Source organism: Mustela nivalis (genome assembly GCF_964662115.1).
Source record: "Mustela nivalis genome assembly, chromosome: 8".
NCBI lineage: Eukaryota > Metazoa > Chordata > Mammalia > Carnivora > Mustelidae > Mustela > Mustela nivalis.
The window spans coordinates 100,278,320-100,300,378 of record NC_139027.1 but is presented as its reverse complement, the minus strand read 5'-3'; the positions used below and the strand labels follow the sequence as shown (position 1 = coordinate 100,300,378).

General features: G+C 39.3%; 1 protein-coding gene across 23 annotated transcripts in view; it reads right to left on the bottom strand.

The window, feature by feature from the left end:
- RALGAPA2 (Ral GTPase activating protein catalytic subunit alpha 2) overlaps positions 1–22,059 on the bottom strand; it is a 328,431-nt gene that overhangs the window by 149,693 nt on the left and 156,679 nt on the right. The window lies entirely within an intron of this gene.

Genomic DNA, 22,059 nt, shown 5'->3' with positions numbered 1-22,059 from the left:
ACCTATAGTTAGTTGCAAAATTAAAAAAAAAAAATCTGGTTTCTTTTCTCAGATTCAGTGCGGCTATTTAAGAAACCCTTTAAAATAATCCTGGTTTAATTTGATTAATTTAGAGCAAAGCAGTAGCGCTAAATGATAACATGTTAAGACCTTTTAACAAAGGACTTTGGAGAAAAATAACCTCATTTTGCAACCTGTAGTCTTGAAAGAGAACTTTTATGTGTTCACAATACATTATTTTTCCAAGACTTATTTTTTCCTTTATACAGTGGATTCATTCAGTTTCTACAAATTGTCTGTTTATATCCTTAAAATGACTGTACAGTGCTTACTCTTTTAGAGCTCGAATATGGTCAGTAGTTTAGCAAGTACTAATTTAAAGTTTTAGCATTTCAGCAGAATTTGCCCTATACCAACAATAAACAGGCAGATAGAGGAAGGAAGGTAGGAAGGAAAGAAAAACCTGAACCACACTTCTCCTAAGTTAATATTTAACCCTGCTTTAATCACGTCCTTTGATACACTTTAGGGTCCATATCAGCCAAAGTAAACATTCTAAGGGGCTCAGCAGATGGATGCTGCAGTTTAGAAAGTGTGTAGTAAACTCATGCTCCAAGAGTGGAACAAAAGATCCACCTTTTTCATAATTAAGCCTCTGATTAATGCCCTGGGCTCCTCACCACACACCTGTAATTACTCACAGAGGTACGCATTGTGCTGGGCCTTGTCTCGGAATATCAGGCATCAAGCTACCCAGCAGCAGATGGGAGCACATTTCTGTTGACATATGCTGCAGTGAAAGGATTCGTGCAAACCTGGCCAGCAAGGTAGCAGAATGCCATGCATCTGAAGATTAATAATGCAAACAACCATGATGTTAACTTTGTTATGTGTGTGCTAATTCCATCTGTTGAGACGAGGAACTAAGCTTTGAACTCTGTCAATTTTTAAAAATCTTGGGCATACTACTTAAATAAGCCATTTTCATCACTGGAATTTAGAGTTTTAACCTTTAAAAAATGCTTTTCTGGGGCAAGTTTGTGGGAATTAAGAACTGAATCCTTTAACAAGCTAAGGCTAGATCTGTACATGAAATCCATTTTGCTTCATAAGAAATCCATTTTGCTTCATTTATATGTATAAAGGTAATGCCCTGTAAAGGGGGCATTCACAAAAAATTACTAAGTTACCACTGATGCTAAAGACAGCAGAAATGCATGGAGCCGAGATAAAGTCACACGGCTCCCCAACCCCTGGATCCGGGCCAGTCACTTCAACGGAACCTGTTTCTATGGGCAAGAAGATTGGAAAGAGACGGCAAAATAACAGATGGCTAGCCTACCCTACCCTGCCACCCACGTAAAACAGAGCCCTGAGGAGAAGCGGGGCCTGGGTAGCTGTCGCCAGTTAAAGGCGGCACTGGGGTAGGGGTAATGTGGGAGTCAAAGAGGGAACTATAAGGCCAGTCAGCCAAATTATGGCCATATGCCTACTTATTTTGCTTATCCACACTGAAAAGGGACAACCCAAAGATTCTATCTTTGTGATAACATGTTAAAATTAGGAATAATTGTGTGGTACTCAAAAGAGAGCCATGCATATTCCCAACAGAGGGATATCCACTAAGGATATAAGGGTTCCACTCATTTCTAGGAGAATCTTTCTTTCACCCTCCTCTCCAAATGGTAAAATCACTGGAAAATAAAAATCTGGAGACTCTGAAACTTCCTACATTGTCTCCAGGGCTTCACGTATAGATAGAATAGGACAGTGCTTCCCAAATGTTAATTATTCATGTATGACCTCATGCCTTTTGCCATATCCATGTCCAAAGCAAGCATTATCTGCCTGTTTTTGAAAGCAAGTCACTTTTTTTTTTTTTTTAACTTAAGTAAGATCATTCTGGAAAACTAGTATTCTGTGTCACAAATAGAATACAATAAGAGTAAGCCAAGGCTACTGCATTTTTGTTAAATAGTACAGCCTGAAAGAGGCTCCCCTTTATTTACTTATTTATTTGAGATAGAACACAAGCAGGGGTAACAGCAGAGGGAGAGGGAGAAGCAGGCTCCCTGCTGAGCAAGGAGCTGGATATGGGGCTTGATCCCAGCACCCTGGGATCATGACCTGAGCCTAAGACAGATGCGGGACTAACGGAGCCACCCAGGCATCCCGAGGCTCCCCTTGTTATGAAGGGTGGCTTTATCCTCAGGGTTGTGTGAGAGTTCTTTACCTACTCCAGTGGGCCTACCTGAGAGAGTTGCAGGGACTGCTGGAGGTGAGGAAAGGGGCCATCGTTCTTACTGGGTGACTAGATGCTGTTTAGTGCAACCTCCATTGTGATCACAGTTTGGAAATGCCCCTGTACTTAAACCCTGGCGTGATGAAAAGAGTTCTGTATGTGACTGCAGGCAGATCTTGTCATGCCTAGGACTTCATGTTTCTCTTCCATTAAAGATGGATACGAGTCACACCTAATGGTATAGATGTGAACACATGTCTTTCTAAACTGGAAAGGGCCATACAAAAATAAACAGAGTAACAAATAAAAAACTTCCTTCAAAAAGGGAAAGACTCTGAAGGATTTTACTTTCTAGAATTTACTTTATAGGTTTACTTTGTAGAATTCGGTGGACTATTATTTTGCTGATATTCAAAAGAGCAAAAGATTTCAAAGGTGGCAAAAATAAACCTCTCAGATTACATTGTCCCAGATATCAAAAAACTCTTGAAATTAATGCTCTCAAGTAACATTCTTAGCAAAGCATTCTAGCCATTAACTATAATGTATATCATTTCTAAGGCAAATAATAAAATAAAACCAGGAAAATGATATGTTTAGATTTTCTAGCTTTCATTCTTCTAAGGAGTTCTAGAATTTACCTGAAACAAGTGAGTCTGAGAGCAAAAATTAGCTTCTTTTTCTGTACTCTTGACAGACTAAAAACATTAAGCTAAACAAGAAGTCCAATGAAAAATGGACTCTAAAACAGGAATCAAGTTTATTCTTGAAAATTGACCAGTATAAGGCACAGACAAAACTCTTCCACACGTTTTTGTTCAAAGGAAATAAAATTCATTCAGCAAAATGCTGACATATAGCAAAGAGACCACCAAAGTAGTATTTTTGTTCTGTTTTTGATTAAAAGTCCACATGCATGCTACACACTGAGTGTGAAAGTGGATTGTATGATGATAATTGTGAATTTGCAGCTTATCAAAAGATTCCGGCTTATGAGAAAGTAACTGGTGAGAACATCTGTCTCTTATCACTGATCTTACAAAAAATCAGGTAATTCAAATAGAGGCGTGTTGTTTCCTCTCCTCCAAAGCACCGTTCTATAAACACGAACTGCATTCAGCCTGGTAAATGAATCGCTTTAATTGAATGCTATGTACACAGTAACTGGAAAAACCATAAGTGATAAGAAAAACATATGGTGATGGCAACAGAAATTGGTTTATTCATTTTGCATAGTGTTGTTTCTTTAGTTCTCTTATAATTGACCTTTAGAACGATAAATGTGTAAAATAATTTTGTTTATTATGGCTCCAAACCTTCCAACAATTACACAAAATGAAAATTTAAAAGGAAGGATTCATTCTGGAAGCATTTCCATTGTTTACATAATTGCACAGCTATAATTTAGTGCTCGTGTTGTTATGGAAAATAAAAAAAGGGCCATTACAGGCCATTTCAATTCAAAATATTGCACAGTGGTGTCAAAAATGGGGGAAAATATTCACTTTAAAGCAGTTTAAAATGGATTAACCCTGTAAACAAAAACATTTCAATATAGTATTCTATGAAACACAAATGTTCAAGAAGTAGCCATCGTTCAAACGGAATTAGAAATGTTGCAACTGTACTTTCACACCAATTACATATATATTATTCACTTAATATTTGCTCAGGGCCCAGCAGATGATGGTTGTAACACAATAGCCGACCATCTGTCTCCCTGCCTTTCCTTAGCGGACTCGCGCCTGCTCCTCAGTAGCAAACAGATCCGGTTATTCCACCTAAAGTCACTCAGACCTTCCAGGAGGCCAAACAGAATTGTTAAGAAATACAATTTATGTATACAAAATCCTTCATTTTTTACTTTAAGAAAAATAAAATGCTAAATTAATCACTTTACTGTTTTTCAGAGAAGATACCTGCCTTTTATGCAGAAAATTCTAAAGGGAGCTCTTTTGTTTGGTAAAAGGGAGAATGTACAGATCTGGTTATCTCATTAATCCAGTTAATGAAAAGGTTCAACTCATTCCATGCCCACGCAGAATTACTAATTACCAAAATATTTGAATGCAAAAGGATACTTTTAACAGTAACCCTGGATATGACCAAAACTTTAACCATTAAAAAGGCAGCTATAATCTTGCAGTACTTTGAGGACATATTTGTAAGTATCAATTATCTCCTCCTTAGCGAAGCTCAGAAATGCCGAATGACCAAAAATAAATAAATAAATTAAATTAAAAACATTTTTAAAAATTTAGTTTTCAGAAGAGCAGCTCTCTCCAGGTCCCGAAACCTTGGCCTCTTGCTTCTGCTAGTAGGCCTTTGCTTCTCCAGTTCTGTGTAAAAGACATGCTTTACACACCACAACCTGCTACTTGGCCTCTTCATACTCTACATTGGTTCAGACAGGACTTTTTGCTGATAAAAATAAAGTCTTTTTGATTATAGCCTTTAAAAAAAGCATAGCAGACCATGTCACGAGCACTGTGCTTCTGCAAGAGTTGCTGAAAAGACAACACAGCAGAAGAAAGCTAAAAATTCCTTTCAAGATCTGAGTCAAGGGGCGCCTGGGTGGCTCAGTGGGTTAAGCCGCTGTCTTCGGCTCAGGTCATGATCTCAGGGTCCTGGGATCGAGTCCCACATCGGGCTCTCTGCTCAGCAGGGAGCCTGCTTCCCTCTCTCTCTCTCTGTCTGCCTCTCCATCTACTTGTGATCTCTCTCTGTCAAATAAATAAATAAAATCTTTAAAAAAAAAAAAAAAAAAAAAAAAGATTTGAGTCAAAGAGTATGTGGTATGTGCTATGTATTGTATGTTAAAAGGGCCAAGTATGGTATGAACTTTCTGGAGAAAAAGCAGAGACTTCTGTGAATGCTGACAAATGTGACCTCTCTGGGTGTAACTGTTACCAAGGCCAGAAGAAATATGTCAGGACAGAGTAATTGGGCTCTGTAGTTGGAGAAGCAAAGTCATCTAGTACTTCTCACCATGCAATATGCTATGGAGAAGACACTGAGTTTCCCTGACAGCAGCGTGCAAAGAATAAAGGGAGTGAAAAACCTGAAATGAACTTCTGATGGCCACAGGAGCTGCTCTGACCATTTGCATGAAATCACGATTTCAGAAGTGACAGAACATCAGGCAGATGGCACAGAAAGTCACTGCAACCATCAGCTCTAAGGAGAGCCTTGAATTTTTTTTTTATGATTGCTTGAAATTAATCCTATATCTGTGAGGAAGAACTCTACTAGCCTTCAAACTGATGAAGACTATCTAACTGCCTCAGGAAAAATGGGGGACTGACTGGTTGACTGACTGGTTTTAAGAAACACTGTATGAATTTTAGTTTATACTGAAGTTGATATGTCACTAGATTATCTTTTTCTTTTTCCAAAGATTTTATTTATTTATTTTACAGAGAGAGAGAGAGAGACCACAAGTAGGCAGAGGCAGGCAGAGAGAGAGGGGGAAGCAGGCTCCTCGCCGAGCAAAGAGCCCAATGCGGTGCTCGATCCCAGTACCCTGAGATCATGACCTGAGCTGAACGCAGAGGCTTAACCCACTGAGCCACCCAGGTGCCCTGTCACTAGATTATCCTAATTGCTTCTTTTTCTTTCTGTTATCTGTAAGAGCAATATTGAAAGTGCTGAATACTAACCACCAGACCACCAGGGAGAGCTTTACTGAGATATAATTTACTTGTAATAAAATATACCCTTTAGGGGCGCCTGGGTGGCTCAGTGGGTTAAGCCTCTGCCTTCAGCTTAAGTCATGATCTCAGGGTCCTGGGATCGAGCCCCACATTGGGCTCTCTGCTCAGCGGGAGCCTGCTTCTCTCCCCCCATGCTCTACCTGCTGCTCTGCCTACTTGTGATCTCTCTGTCAAATAAATAAATAAATACACACACACACACACACACACACACACACATACCCTTTAAAGTGTACACAACTCAGGGACACCTGGGTGGTTCATTTGGTTAAGTAACTGCCTTCAGCTCAGGTCAAGATCCTGGGGTCCTGGATGGAGCCCCACATCAGACTTCCTGCTCAGCAGGGAGTCCGCTTCTCCCCCTGCTCGTGCCCCCTGAGTATACAATTCAGTCATTTTTGGTATATTCATAAAATTGTGCACTATCACCACTATTTAATTTGAGAACATCTTCACTCTACCCACAAACAGTCATCCTCTATTCCTGCCCACCAGGCAACCACTCATCTACTTTTCTTTCTCTATGGATATACCTGTTTTGGGTATTTGAGAATATGGAATACGTGGCAGTTTTTTTTTTAACCTGGCTTCTCTTACTTGATAGATTTTCAATGTTTATCCTTGCATGTAGCAATACTTTATTCCTTTTCATGGCCCAATAATATTCCACTGTGTTGATACATCAAATTTTGTTTATCCTTTCATCAGTTGATGAACATTTGGGTTGTTTCTACCTTTTGGTGATTGCGAACAGTGCTACTATGCAAATATGTGTACCAGTTTTTGTTTGAATACCTATTTTCAATACTTTTGGGTATATACCTAGCAATGAAATTGCTGGTTTATATGGTAATTCTATGCTTGAACTTTCGAGGAAGTGACAAACTGTTCTCTATAGCAGCACAACTAGTTCACATTATTACCAGTAACATACGAGGGTTCCAATTTCTCCACTTTTCATCAACATTTTTTTATTTTTCATGTTTTTTAAAAATTATACCCATTCTAGTGAGTATGAAGTGACACCTCATGTGACTTCGATTTTTACTTCCCTGGTGATTAATGGTGTTTAAAACCTTTCCACATAGTTGTTGGCCATTATGATATCTTCTTTGGAGAAGTGTCTAAATCTTTCAACCATTTTCAAACTGAGCTGTTTGTCTTTTGGCTACTGAGTTATAAAACTTCTTTATGTATTCTAGGCACTAGACCCTTATCAGATACATGATTTGCAAATATATTCTACCATTTTGTGGGCTGTCTTTCACTTGTTTGATAGTGTCTTCTGGTACAAAATTTTTAATTTTGATGAAGTATAATTTTTTGAATTTTTTTCTTTTGTTGCTTATGCTTTTGATGGCATATCTCGTCATTTCTTCTAACAGTTTCATAGTTTAAGCTCTTATATTTAGGTCTTTGATCCATTTTGAGTTAAAGTCAGTATATGGTGTGAGGTAGAAATCTAATTGGATCCTTTTACACGTGGATATTCAGTTGTCCCAGTACCACTTGTTGAAGTGACTATTCTCCCACTTCGCTGTCTTGACCCCCTTGTTGGAAATCAGTTGACCAGAGATAAATGGCTTTATTTCTGGACGCTCAGTTATATTCCATTGATCTATATATCTAATCTTTTACCAGCACCAATACTCTTCCTATTGCGTAGTTTTGTAGTAAGTTTTGAATAGGGAATTGTGAGTTTTCTAGCTCTGCTCTTTTTCAAGACTGTCTTAGCTATTTGAGGTTTCTTGCAACTGCCTAAGAATTTTAGGATCAGCTTTTCCATTTTGGTAAAAAAGGCCATTGGAATTTTGATAAGGATCCAACTGAATCTTCAGATCAACTTGGGGAATATTGTTATCTTAACAAAATTAATTGTCCAGGAATATGGGACATTTTCCCACTTATTTGTGCCTTCTTTAATTTCATAGAGGAATGTTTTATAGTTTTCAATGTATCTCTTTCATTTCCTAGGTTATATTTGTGACTAAATATTCTGCTCATTTTGATAAATGAAATTGTCTTCTTAATTTCATTTTCATATTGTCCATTGTGGTGTACAGAAACACAGGTAATTTTGTATATAGATCCTATATCCTGCAACTTTGCTTAATTAATGTTTTCATTCTAATAGAAGTTTTTAGTGAGTGTGGCAATTCCTTAGGGTTTTTATACACAAGATCATTGTCTGTGATTATAGACAGCTTTCCTTCTTGCTTTCCAGTCTGCATGCCTTTTATCTCATTTTCTTACCTAACTGCCCTGGCTATAATTTCCAGTACACCACTGGATAAAAGCTATAAGAATGAACATCCTTCCTCATCTTAAGGAGACTGTGGAAGTTTTATGGAAAAGGAAAAAATGGAAAAGCATGTTGTTTCTGGGATGGGAAGAAAGCCAGAGCCTATGATGTGGCATTCAAACTTTTCTCTAAATATTTCTGGAGATTAGCAAATTAGTGCAAGGATGCTCAGGGTACTTGGAGATCAGATGCACTGAGAAAGAACTTACCCTCTATCATATGAATGAAGTCATTCTCTCAGCCCTAAGTCCTTAGCAACATTAATGAAATATACAACCCCCTTTACTCTGACCAACAAAACCCTGTTTGCAGTCCACAGATCAGGAGAAGCCACTTTCACATGGGCTTCCTATACAGGGCGTTTCACAGCTCACTGGGGAGACTAACAGAGAGATGGCAAACCCGTCAGGAAATTCCGGCACATTTATGATTCCATAAGATGAAAAAAACTGTTGGAGGGTTGTGGAAAGATGTGACTTACCAGCTGCACCAATCATGCCTTGAAGACACCATGGCCTGACTATGTAATGACTGTCTTAGTCATGACCCTGATGAACCTCAAATCTAAAACATTACAGTTTCTACAACAGGCTGGTTTAATGAGGTTGATGCAGATGCTCAGAGCAGTTATTAACTCCTGACAATTGGACTTCAGCAAATGAGGGCTTTAGTGAGTTGCTGCTGGCAAGAATGACAGCAAAAGTGTCGAGGCTGTGCAGACTTCTGTGAGTGCAGAGTATACTCAGATTGCAGGACATGGATGCGGCATTCTAAAATGGGACCAAACCTGGCGGCCCAAGTTCGGGGACAGTAGACACAGAAAGGCATTTGTAATAAGGGCTAGGAAGCAGGGTGGATGGGGTGGGCCAGGAGGATACTCAAATGTGTTTTTTTCTAAGGCAGCCAGCTCAAGCCTCTCCACTGGCTCTTCCACGAACTCCTCCACAGCCTTTATGACATTCTGGAGCAGAAGCAAAGGCAAAGAGTCACTGGCATCACAGATTACAGGACTGCTAGAAATGTACTTATGGAGTGAGCATAATCATGCAAGTATTATCATTAAGGTAGGAATTACTGCAATGAGAGAAACATGCACTCATATAATTAATATGGGTACTACAGCAACAGGCAGCCATTCTGTTCCCAGGTATGGTGTTCATTCTGCTTCAGGAATAAGTCAGCTGGATATATATTCTTCTTAGAATACTAAAAAGAAATTCTTGGATGAAACCATAGACTTAATATACTCAAATGCTGCCTAATGCCAAGGCTGCAAGGTACAGTGAGGTTCAGTCAACATTGCCTACGATGCCAAGTGGAATACACAAGTCACTCTCATGCTGGAATCCAGGTTAGGATCTGACTGCATACTTGTATTACCTTAGAATGAAGTAAAGAAATTTAGTAAGGGAAACATCTTTCTACTGAATTTGGGTAACAAGGATATTTAATGTGTTCCTTTGGAACTTTGAAAACCTAGAGAAGAAAGATCTAAGAGATCATCATTCGATTTTTTCATTTACACATATAGAATAGGAGATCGACAACGGCCAGAAACTGTCCCAAGGTCTGCACACAAACCAAAGCATGCTCCTCCTCCTTTGGAAGATAAAGTGTTAATGCAGGGTCAGTGAAGCACCATTTGACTTTGGTGAATAGTGGGCCTCACATGTAAAGCCAGAGCATCATTCTAAGGACATTACTTAGCTCCGAAACATAAATTACTCTTTCATCCCTTCACTCTGCCTAATAATCATTTATAAATGCAAATAATACTTTTTTAGAACTATACTTCCAAGTAAAGTCAATAAATGCTCTGGCTTAAAAATGTGCTTCCAAAATATATACATATCACTCTCATAGAAATATTATCTATCAAATGAAAAACTGGATCATAAAATGCTATCTTCAAAATAGAAATGAGCCTCCCACCAAAATATTCTTAGGAAACTGGGACAGAAATTGCACATGCACACGTGTGTGTGTGTATGTCCTGGTGCACACACATACACACATGCACATGCCTGAGGCAGAGGCACTGTGTGTGTAGAGGTGGTAGTTAGAAAGATTCTATGGAAAAACACCAAGAAATCTCCTAGGAACCCAATAAGAAATGAGGATTCTTGTTTTTCCCTCAAATGAATACTAGAAAACCCACATCATTTGTGTCTTCTGTGTTTTAATATTGCTAAAAGACTTAGAGCTTCTGATGTTGTTAAAGATCAGTGTCCGGTGCATTTAAAAGTGTTTCCTTCTCCCTTACTGAGATTGGGAAGCCTGGTTCTCAGGCGTGGATGAAGGTGAGTCTGCTTGGTGGAATTGATTCTCCGGGCTCTTTGCTAGCCCATGACCAAGAACAGGTTAAAGAGGAAATGCTCTTCCTTTTTGAGCCCCCCATGTCCTCTCATGTGTTTTCACACAGGAGAAGAAATAGGCTTTGGAATATGATTATTATATACTCTTTTTATTCTAGGATAACCTAAGATACATGTTCTCTAGTTTGTTTCCTTGTACGTAAAATAACTCCACCTGAGTGTGGGAGCAAAATCAAAGCTACCCATATTTTGTGTTCTGTCAAAAAAAAAAAGGAGGGTGGGGAGAGAAAAAGGAGCAATGTGCTGGTCATCCAATTCTGGGACTCTACAAACCCATCCTACCAACATGGAGGTGTGGACACGATATGTGGAGCATCCCAACAGGGAACATTTTTAGTTTCATCTTGGGCAAAAGACTTATATTGTCTTCTTTATATTTCATAATGAAATATGTGTTTGGACACTGAGCTCCCAAGAACGGCTTAAGTCTGAGAGAAAATTCCCAAAGGGAGCTAGCTATCTCAACCCACTTCTCAGGCTAGAACCACTAAGAAAGCAGCAGTTTTGGCAAAACTGAGACATCCCCTAGCCTGCTTGTTCCACTGATGGAGAGCCCAGTGGATGTGAATCCCACCACAGGAGGAAGGAAAGAGGTAAAGGCAAGGAATTAGACCATCTAGAATAATTAAACCACCTTTAACTGGTCAAATGACTTGCTGCTTCAAGTCTAGGAACAGGTGTTTAACATTTTGGCTTCTGATTTACACATAATAAAATTTATTTGGGGGACTTAAAAAGTACTTTCTTTAAACAAAGTTGCTTTCAGGCAGATGTTGGAGCGAAGGAGGAAGAAGGAAAGGAAGAGGATGGATTTGGACACAAGACTCCTGAAAGATACCACTACTTTGATCTCTGATCTTGGGCAAGTACTTTGTCTCCTGAGCATCAATTTCATCTGTAAAAATGCAACCTACCCCACAGTGCTCTTACAAAGGGTGACAGAGACTGATTGGTAAGCATTTTGTAAATTCTAAAGCCTCATACATCATTGTTTGTATTAAATTATGGCAGCATTTTTAATTATGATCTTATTAAAATATTAATTTTTCTAGGGCTAACTGAAAAAGAAGACTTGAAACATTTCATTTCAAATCCACTCACTGGGGCGCCAGGGTGGCTCAGTCAGTTAAGCATCCCGTTCTTTTTGGCTCAGTTCATGATCTCAAGGTTGTGAGACTGAGCTTCATGTTAGGCTCCATGCTGGACATGGAGCCTGTTTAAGATTCTCTTTCTCCCTCTGCCCCTCTCCTGCTCATGCTCTCACTCTCTAAAAAATATACACAAATATAATAACAGTAATAAAATAAAGTCCTTTTGTTTAAAAAAAATCCACTCATTTAAAAGGAGTCCAAAATGAGAGCCACATCATTTTGTCTTCTACAAAAACATTTTGTCTTCTACAAAAACATTTCACAATAAATTGACAAAGTTCTTAAGTGCTAACTTGGTTGTAGGTACCATGTCAGCTGCTGTGAGGGGACTGAGGCAGAATAAAGCATGGCCCCTGCCCTCCAGCAATGACCCCTCAGGGGTGGGGGACACCTCTACATAGCTGAGAGTGAGGGCAAGACAAGAGCACAGGGCTCCTCCAGGGGCACAGCCATGAGGACCCAAGGGAGAGAAGCAGATAGGTGACACAAAGGCCCCAAGTCTTAACAAAAGAACCATGCTGCACACATTCGATGCAAGACTCCAGTATTGGGGGCGGGGGGAAGGTAGGTATTTTATTTTGTCTTACTATTAAAAGGTTCTCCTCTTCTAAAATTTCTCTAGCCACTAAAGAATATTTTTCCATGGAAGAACAAAAGAAAAACTGTTGTTTATTGTTTCTTCAGAAAACAATGTTCTCTCTAAAATGTGTTCCAGTAAATAGCATTAATAGCTGAACAGTCTGCAATTACCACACTCCCACTTATTGTTATGTATTAAAAAGGAATCAAGAGACAAAAAGAGATTATTCTCCACAAGGAGAGCACTTTCTCACAGAAACAAAACTTGCAATTTAGAATGCTTTTCTTGATGTTATTTCCTTGTATCCAAACCTATCCTTTATGGATTATAAACCACAGTTATGATTTAAAATCTCTTATATTCAAAAACCAATCCTTCCCACATAGGAGTTAAGGTATCCCCCTCCCCAAGTACAATTCAGTATTTGCAATGCTTCCACATGCCACCTCTCAGCCTCTCAGTTCTTCTCTGCCTAAAGAAAAAAAATAAATTTTCTTAAAATCTTCATAGAATTCTAAAGGGTTAGAGAAGTTCTTGTAGGTCAACAAGCCATTTTCCAAACAACGGAAATCTCTTCTGCAGCAATCCAAGTAGCACTTACTGAAAGCCTAACTGCCCTCATTTTTCCAGGGCCCCAAAGACAGCCATTACAACTCCATTTCACAGAACAAGCAGTTCAGGCCAGAGGCGGCTATGTGGTCACTGACTCAAGATGCACACAGCAACTCCAGTGAAGATCAGGGTTCAGGGTCCCGAGTGAATGACCCTGTTGCCCAGGCCACCAGGAGGTGGCCAGACCAGCAAGCCATTGTGGACAGACATGACAGAGCAGGAGAGGCTTACAAACCCCTGATCAATCACCAGCCATGTCTGAACTGGACACCTGGCTAGAATGCACTCCTGTTGGTGAGCTGGAGTCTACCAACAGTCCCTGCTCAGGAGGTAAGACAGCCTGATCTCTCTCTCCTCATAGACAGGGCTCCAGATATTTGAAGGAAGCAATGATCTGTGCCCATGTGCCAACTCCTCACCATGCAAGCTGTTCTCTCGCCATCCTTTCTCATCTCAGCCACTTGGCAGTGTGCACTACAGTGTGCAGCAGGGAGAACAGTCCCCCAGAACCCCTCCCCGCTGCCACACACACTTGCAGTGCCTCAGGCTCTGGGGCTGCAGGCCACACCCCTCATTCAGATTCAGCTTCTAGACAAAATGCACCTTAGGTATTTGTCATGTTAACTCTGAATTAATGTAATCACTCCATGTTGGGAGTTCTAAAATTGTTTTTCTTTTTAAAAAATAAATTGGACCATATGAAATTGAATCCCCCCTTTTTGAAGAAGAGTTCCCTGCTAGCAATTTTCATAATGTTCGGCCTCAAACATTTGCCTCTCTTTAATCTCCCTGGTTAAATTTTTGTGGGGTTTAATTTCCTTGGTTAAGTTGAGAAAGCTAGTCTTTCATACTTGTTTTGATTGCTGGGTTCAGTCATTTAATTTACATCGCCCGGATCTTCTCCTAGTCTGGTGTCATCTACATAGGTGCTACTATTCAAGGGCAGGGTCCCCCAACCACAGCACTACTGACACTGGACTGTAAATTTTTTGCTGTGGTCCGGTATGTTGTAGGATGTGTAACGACAACCCTGGGCTCTGCCCACTATATGCCCTTTCTCCAGTGACAACCAAGTATCTTTGGACATTGCCCAGTGCCCCTAGAGGGGAGGGTGTGGCAACCTCCCCTGCCATCCCAGGAATCAATATTCTAGGGTAATGAATGATGGCTAGATCACCACTATAGAAAGCAGAAAGTTCGGGCGCCTGGGTGGCTTAGTGGGTTGGGCCGCTGCTTTCGGCTCGGGTCATGATCTCAGTGTCCTGGGATCGAGTCCCGCATCGGGCTCTCTGCTCAGCAGGGAGCCTGCTTCCCTCTCTCTCTCTCTCTGCTTGCCTCTCTCTCCGTCTACTTGTGATCTCTCTCTGTCAAATAAACAAATAAAATCTTTAAAAAAAGAAAAAGAAAAAGAAAAAAAGAAAGCAGAAAGTTCATGTCAGCTCTGAAATTGATCACTAGAGCCACAGTCTCAACCAGAATGGTTTGGATCAGGTACTTTGGTTATCTGTTCTTCACCATGATGCCACATGGATTTGAGAAGGGCTTCCTCTTTTTTTTCTCCTATTTATACTCCTATAAATCAACATATTTATTGAGTGCCTACTCTGCCTGGGAAAAGACATGATGGACTCCAGTGAGTCTATTAAGGAAGATTCTGGTGACATGGGCCTTCTTAGAAGCCACTGTAGGATTTCCTTCCAAAGAGAGACCTCGGGACACAAAAGAACATTTTTTCTAGTGGAAGATGTAGGTCAGCTTATACACTTTACCATATGGTAACAGTTTAGTAAGGACAAAATCTTTCAATTTTCCACATACACTGAGTTGCTATTATATTTCATTTTTATGCTTTATTTCATGTAGCATATGCTTATTAAAGATGTATGGCCAAATTTGTAATTAAATTCATAATTCAGACTCTTCACTGACAGTGTTTATTTAAAAGAAAGTCTTTATAGCTTTAACTCCGAAAAGGAAAATCAAACAAGATTCAAGTTTCTGGCCTCAGGTAAACCTCTCCCTCGCCAGGTCAGCCTCCCCTGCTATTATCTTACACTTTCTAAAGCTGTGAAACAAGTTCACTGCACATGTGTTAAACCTCCTAACTGAAATCTCTACCATCTGTTACCTTCTACATATTTCTACTTTCCTTATTTAGGTGTTCGAGGGGTAAGTGGGCTTGGTCTATAGCTTAATGAAAATAATTATTGGTTTCTCAGCCATATAAGAAACAAAAACCCTCCAGGTATGATTTTGGTGTGGTCACCTGTCTCGAAGTCTCTATCTATGGTCATTAATAGTTAAGCAAAGGTATAATAAAATTTTCTTTGGTAAAACTTGACTAACCTTTGGTTTGTACATTCTCATGAAACCTTATGGGAAACACTCAGAAACCACCGGATACTACCTGGTGGTAGAACACGAACCATGTGATAAGTTCTACATTTCATCACTCTGAATTTGTACAGTAAGGACACAGTGAGAATTATTAGTTTATCAATACACATTAGGACAGGGTTCATATATACCACTCATCCTTGAAAGCATTAGTCTTCCATCAAACCTAAGTCAAACTTGAAAGTTTTATTTATTGCTATAGGAGAACTTTACATTCAACAAAATCCCACTAATTTAAAAAAAAAAAAGTAAATTCACACACAAATAACATTTTTAGAAAAATAAAGATTTTTTAATGTTTCAAAGTACTTCCAAAAACAAATAGTAACAAAACTGGCTAACAAAAAATAAGATAACAGAGACCTTTAGAAATCTAGTTTAATAACTGTAAAAAATTCACAGTTCGGATGTCAACTGTTCAAAATTCAACAGCGTTAGACATAATGTTCTCTTAAGTGGAGAAGAAATGTACCTGGAAACCTTTCCAACACATTTCAACTTCCTAACAGTTAAGAATTCCTTAGGGACACCTCTCAGTGTATCCTCCATACACCTGCTTTGCCTGCCCCTGTGTTACCATGCCCACAATAAAGAGAGAGGTTCCAGCCTATCTAGCCTCCCACCTTTTCTCAAATCCCCATCTTGCCTTTCTGAATTGACTTCTGCTTTGAGAGATAATGGGAATACTGCCAGTAGGCTCTATCTTCTCAGGGCACTTACACATAGCACTATACCCAATCTGTCCAAAATACTCCTCACACACACACACACAATCACACGAAGTACACAAAACCTATATACACACGAACAGAAATATTCATATATGCACATATAAATAAATGAATTTATGCATATAAACTCCATTTGCATTTCAGTCCTTGTGAGGCCCCCATTACCTTGCCCCTGGATTGTTTCAACAATTCCCTCTCTGTGCTTATTGCCCTCATTCCTTCCTGATTATAACCTACCCCATATAACTTGGTTTAAGTTTCTTTTATTTATTTATTTATTTGACAGACAGAGATCACAAGTAGGCAGAGAGGCAGGAAGAGAGAGAGGAGGAAGCTGGCTTCCTGCTGAGCAGAGAGCCCAATGTGGGGCTCGATCCCAGGACCCTGAGATCATGACCTGAGCCGAAGGCAGAGGCTTTAACCCACTCAGCCACCCAGGCGCCCCAAAAAGTATGCTGGTTTAAGCTTCTTAAAAATGCTTTTTGACAATGTTGAGTGCTGCGTTCCAAGACGTTCAATGGCTCCCCATTAGTCATGAGATAAAAACAATGCTGAATCAGGTTCCCTACAGTGCTGCCTAGATTCATGTCTGCACATTATTTTCAGGCACATATTTAGAACTAATACATACCACTCAGTTACTGTTCCTTGAACATGGATGGCCTGAGAAGGTCTATATCACTGACATGTGAAATTCTAACCTGCTTCTTGTCCGACTATTTAAATCCTATCCATCCTAGAAAGTTCTGCTCAAATCAGTTCCAACTCCTCTGTGAGCTGTTTTCAAACTCAACTAAAAAGGTATTCAACCCAGTGCAATCCTCTAAGGTGTGTACCAGTTATTTGGCTCTTTGCACAAGGTGATGGATACCGTATCTACTCATGCATATCATGATGTTACATATGCCTTCAGAACCCGACAGGTTGTTACAATGGTAAGGAAAAACACTGAATATGAAAAGATTATTTAACCTTTTTCTATATTTATGAATTAACAATGTGACCCTAATAATAAGTGCTTAAAAATAGATTAGATGATACAAGAAGGCTCAATGGGAAAGGACGTAGAGGTCCTCTGGTCCAACCCATTCATTGGTCTCTTGTGCTCAGGCAAATGAAGCTGTTAAGTTAGCCTTCTAGAGTTCCTCTACTGATACACATCAAGGCTATTATTTAATCCTCTAAACATCAATTAGACCATTAAATTTACAAATATGCACTTTATCCTGGTAGCACTGAATCAAAATCCCATGAATTTAAACCTTGGTAATAATCACTTGCTGTGGTCGCCTGGGTGGCTCAGTGGGTTAAGCCACTGCCTTCGGCTCAGGTCATGATCTCAGGGTCCTGGGATCGAGTCCCGTATCAGTCTTTCATTCATGATTTTATTTATTTGGGTCCTTTCTCTTTTCTTTTTGATAAGTCGGGCCAGGGGTTTATCAATTTTATTAATTCTTTCAAAGAACCAGCTCCTAGTTTCGTTGATTTGTTCTATTTTTTTTTGGTTTCTATTTCATTGATTTCTGCTCTGATCTTTATGATTTCTCTTCTCCTGCTGGGCTTAGGGTTTCTTTCTTGTTCTTTCTCCAGCTCCTTTAGGTGTAGGGTTAGGTTGTGTACCTGAGACCTTTCTTGTTTCTTGAGAAAGGCCTGTACCGCTATATATTTTCAGGCTCTCTGCTCAGCAGGGAGCCTATTTCCCTCTCTCTCTCTCTGCCTGCCTCTCTGTCTACTTGTGATTTCTCTCTGTCAAGTAAATAAATAAAATCTTTAAAAACAAATAATAATCACTTGCTGTACAGAACAAGCACTTTAGAGATACATTAGAATTACTTCCTTGGACATGAGATAAAACAAGGTCCCTAATTTGCCATCTTAATTCTGCACTTTTCCTGAAAATGAATACTCGTTTATGTTTAGCCTTAAATATATTTATAAACTTATGTGTACTGAACCCACAGTTTTAGTTATAAGTCTGAATTTTCAACAAAGAACAATTCTTTGTCTGAGAAAAAGGTGATGCAATTATTACATATCACTGCATGATACAGGCTGTCTGGGGTTATTAAAAGAGTCAGGTATGACCAATTTACAGTATCACCCCTGCACCTTGCTTTCATAGCTCACTGCTGAGTCTTATGCTCACTGAGGGGTCTCTTGGGATCTTTTTACAAACGACTGTTTATTATTATATTATTCCATCATATACCTCATGAGAGGAGGTTGTAACATCCGTTAAGAAAATCATGAGCTATTTTGACTTCTAAGAACATTACTCTATATATGTATTAACATTGGTGTAGCAAAAAGTTCACTAAAATATGAAGTCAAATGAAAGCAAAAGTTTCCTAAAACAAGTTAAATATTCTTGGCTACAAAACAAATGGCTAAAATTAAAGGGGGAAAAAAGAAATGCTACAAGTGCATTTAGTGACTGAAATATGAACCACATTGATCATGTATCGCCAGCACCCAGCGTGGTACATTGCAGAGTAGCCACTGTCTGAGCCAGGTTCTTACTTGCAGGCAACAGAATCCACCCCGTGGGGATGAAGATGAAAGGGATTTATATTGGGGCATGAGATGGCTTATAGAGTTTCTAGAAGTGTCGGCGAACCAAGCATGAACCCTCCACAGCCAGGAACAAGGTGGCAAGCATACTCATCCAGCCATCTTCCAGAGTGATTCCAGCAGAGATGCTGCTGCCTGCTCTGGTCACAGTAATGCAGGTTCCAGAGTAGAACCTCCTCATGACAGCTGCCGCCCACCACTCCCTATGCATACTTTTCCAGCTCTGCCACCTCCGTGCCTCTGCTGGATGGGACCTGGGTGGATGTCGACCCAGCTGCAAGGAGCTGGAACACATACAGTTCAGCTTTTTAGCTTCCATCATAGAGAAGGCACGGCGAGCCGGGTGAAGAATGGCTAGAAAGTGAGTCAGTGGCAGGAGACACACAAAAAATGTTTATGAATCACAAGTGGATTAAATAAACATTTTAGTGAAGTCTGACCTACAGCATGGGGAGTGGGTATTTCTCCAGGTGTTCTGAAATTTCACAATGCCTAATTCTATCTTTCAGTAAAACCATTACGTTCAAAAGTAAGAAAATATATGGGGAAAGAAAAACATTAACATCTTAACATATCAGAAAATAAAATACACCCAGTTACTAAAGCTGCTGTTCTTTTCCTCATACTCTTTAGTATCATTACAAGGGCTCACTTTACTGAGGGTTGGTGTGTCCAGGCTCTGAGGTGACTGCATTACATATTTTACCTTCTCAAAGTCTTCAAACAACTATTGGAGGTAAGAACCCTAATTTCCTGCATTTTACATATACGGGAAGGAAGTCATAGTGAGGTCAAATGACTTGGCTAATAAAAGGAACAGCCAAGACTAGAACGCAGACAGGCTGTCTTAAAGCCCATGCACTTAACTATTACACCTTTTAATCATACTGCATTACACTTAGTCCATGACTTTATACTGTGATGATTCTAATTTGTCACTTGACAGTTACCTCCAGGCTAAACAACATATATTTCTCCACCTGAGAGAGGCCTCATGCTTTTTTGCTTGTGTTACAAAATTACAGATGAAAATGACAAAGACTTATATATCCCAAAGTTTCTAGATGCAAATTTGCAACAATAATTTTACATTAATGTAAGCTTTGCCTTTAAAAGAGACTTTAATTTTAACTTTGATGTGTAACAAACTGCATTAAGACATTAAATCTGTAAGTCATTGTTAAAAAAACAGTTCACTTACTTTAAGCAAAGAAAACGTTTCAGTCTTTGATATATGCTCTTAAAAACATGAAAATAAAATTCCTTTCCTCAACTGTCCTTTTCCATTTCACACATATTGATCTTTCCATATGTTTTAAGTAATGATGAAATTAATAGGAACTGTTTTCAATAAACCCAAATCACGGTGCTTTTCAAGTCCAAATATTTTTGGGAAGACTGAGGTGAAAAAGCTGCCTAAGCATTAGGAAAAACTAAGAACAACCAGGAACAGCTTTAGAAGGGCAGCTGGAAGATGGTGAGAAGCTGGGAAGGCAGCTATGGAAAGCTATCTGGGGCTGGAGATGGGAAGGCACTCCAGTCTGGAAGGGTTTGAGGAGAGGGGGCCAAGGCTTGAGCCTAGGTCAAACAAGATGGAAAGAGAAACAGAATCAAGGACTGGACTGCTTGACCAGCCTGTTGGCTATGGATCAAGGGGAAAGACATACCCTGTTGGAATAAACCAAGCCTTGCCTGTAAATTCTATCAGCCTTTTTAATATGTGGCATTGGGCAAAAGTTCTCAATATTTTTTGAACTTTTGCTATTTAAACAATGGGTCATGATATTAATCTAAATGAATTGCAGAGAAGAATCAGTAGGACAACGTCATGCAGGTGCCAGTACAGAATCTGGCGCTGTGTGTGTGTGTGGGTGCTAGGGAACTGAAGACCCTCTGTCCCACCCTCACCAGCCAACCAGACATGAAGCAGCTGGGCAGAGCTGGGCATTTCTGGAAGACCCATCATAGGCAGGCTGAGCAATCAGTTCCTCATGTCACCCCAAATTTTATTCATAATGTAGAGTTATTTTGAAAGTCCTTATGATCCTACATATTTTCTAAAAAAGTAACAGTAGCAATATTTTTTTAAATAATTCAGAATGTAGGAGAAGTTTAGTTATTTCAAAGCATTTTCTCAATCATGCTAATAAACCATAAACTCAAACCACACAGGTACTTGGGAAAATACTAGTTGGTAAAGTCATTATTTTAGATAGTAAATTATTCAGTTATTAGAATAGATAAACCTGGCCCAAATAAAAACAGCTGGCTTGGAATGTGCTACATTTTGGCTGTTCAGTCTATGTATCATTATTATATTTTTAAATACAGAAAGATCTACATTTGTTTACATAATGAATTGGCTACCATATTAAATGAAACCATGGGGCACCTGGGTGGCTCAGTGGGTTAAGCCGCTGCCTTCAGCTCAGGTCATGATCTCAGAGTCCTGGGATCGAGTCCCGCATCGGGCTCTCTGCTCAGCAGGGAGCCTGCTTCCCTCTCTCTCTCTCTCTGCCTGCCTCTCTGTCTACTTGTGATCTCTGTCAAATAAATAAATAAAATCTTTAAAAAAAAAAAAAAAGAAACCATGGATTTATCTGATTGTATCATAGAACAGTCTGTGAGACATCTATTTTACAAATAGTTTTTTTTTTAATGTTTTCAATTACTAGAAGCGGCCTTACATATGAGAAAAAGATTTTTAACATCTTAAAGCTTATTTCCAATTCAACATTTTATTAGCCACTACTGACATAATTTCGATACTCTCATATTTAGGAAAGCATTTGTAAAATGACTAAGCCACACCATCAGGCTCACAGGGCTCTGGGCCTTGCCTCCCTTTTAAAGGCCAACAGAGGGGAGGGAGCCACACGGTGAGAGTTGTGCAGACAAGTGTTCCACCTAACGGTGAAAGGAGGATATTCACCTTGAATTTTATTTGTAAGACAAAACTAATAAATGTTAGACCATTTAAAATTATTTGCTATTACTTATTTTACTAAGAAATAAGGAAAATTTTTAAAAGGTTCTCCATGCAGGAAAAAAGTCTTTTAGGGGCAGGCTAGTGGCTCTTTGAGATCTTTCACAATTAGGAAACAAACCCTGAGATGGTACTAGTCACAGGTGCACAGTTGGTCAATAAAAAATTGAATTTAACTGATTTAACTGTATTCTCTACTGTAAGTGTTTTTTTGTATTTTTACAATTAATATAATATCTGCTTCCAGAAGAACATATAAGTTCTGGAAAAACCACCATGATCCATTTAGGCATGTGGACCAAAAGTTAAACTAATTATCAGAGACATTTCTTACTCAAATGAGAAAGTTTCTTTCATTAGAAGGTATTCTGTATAATTTTCTTCTGGAAAAGAAATAAG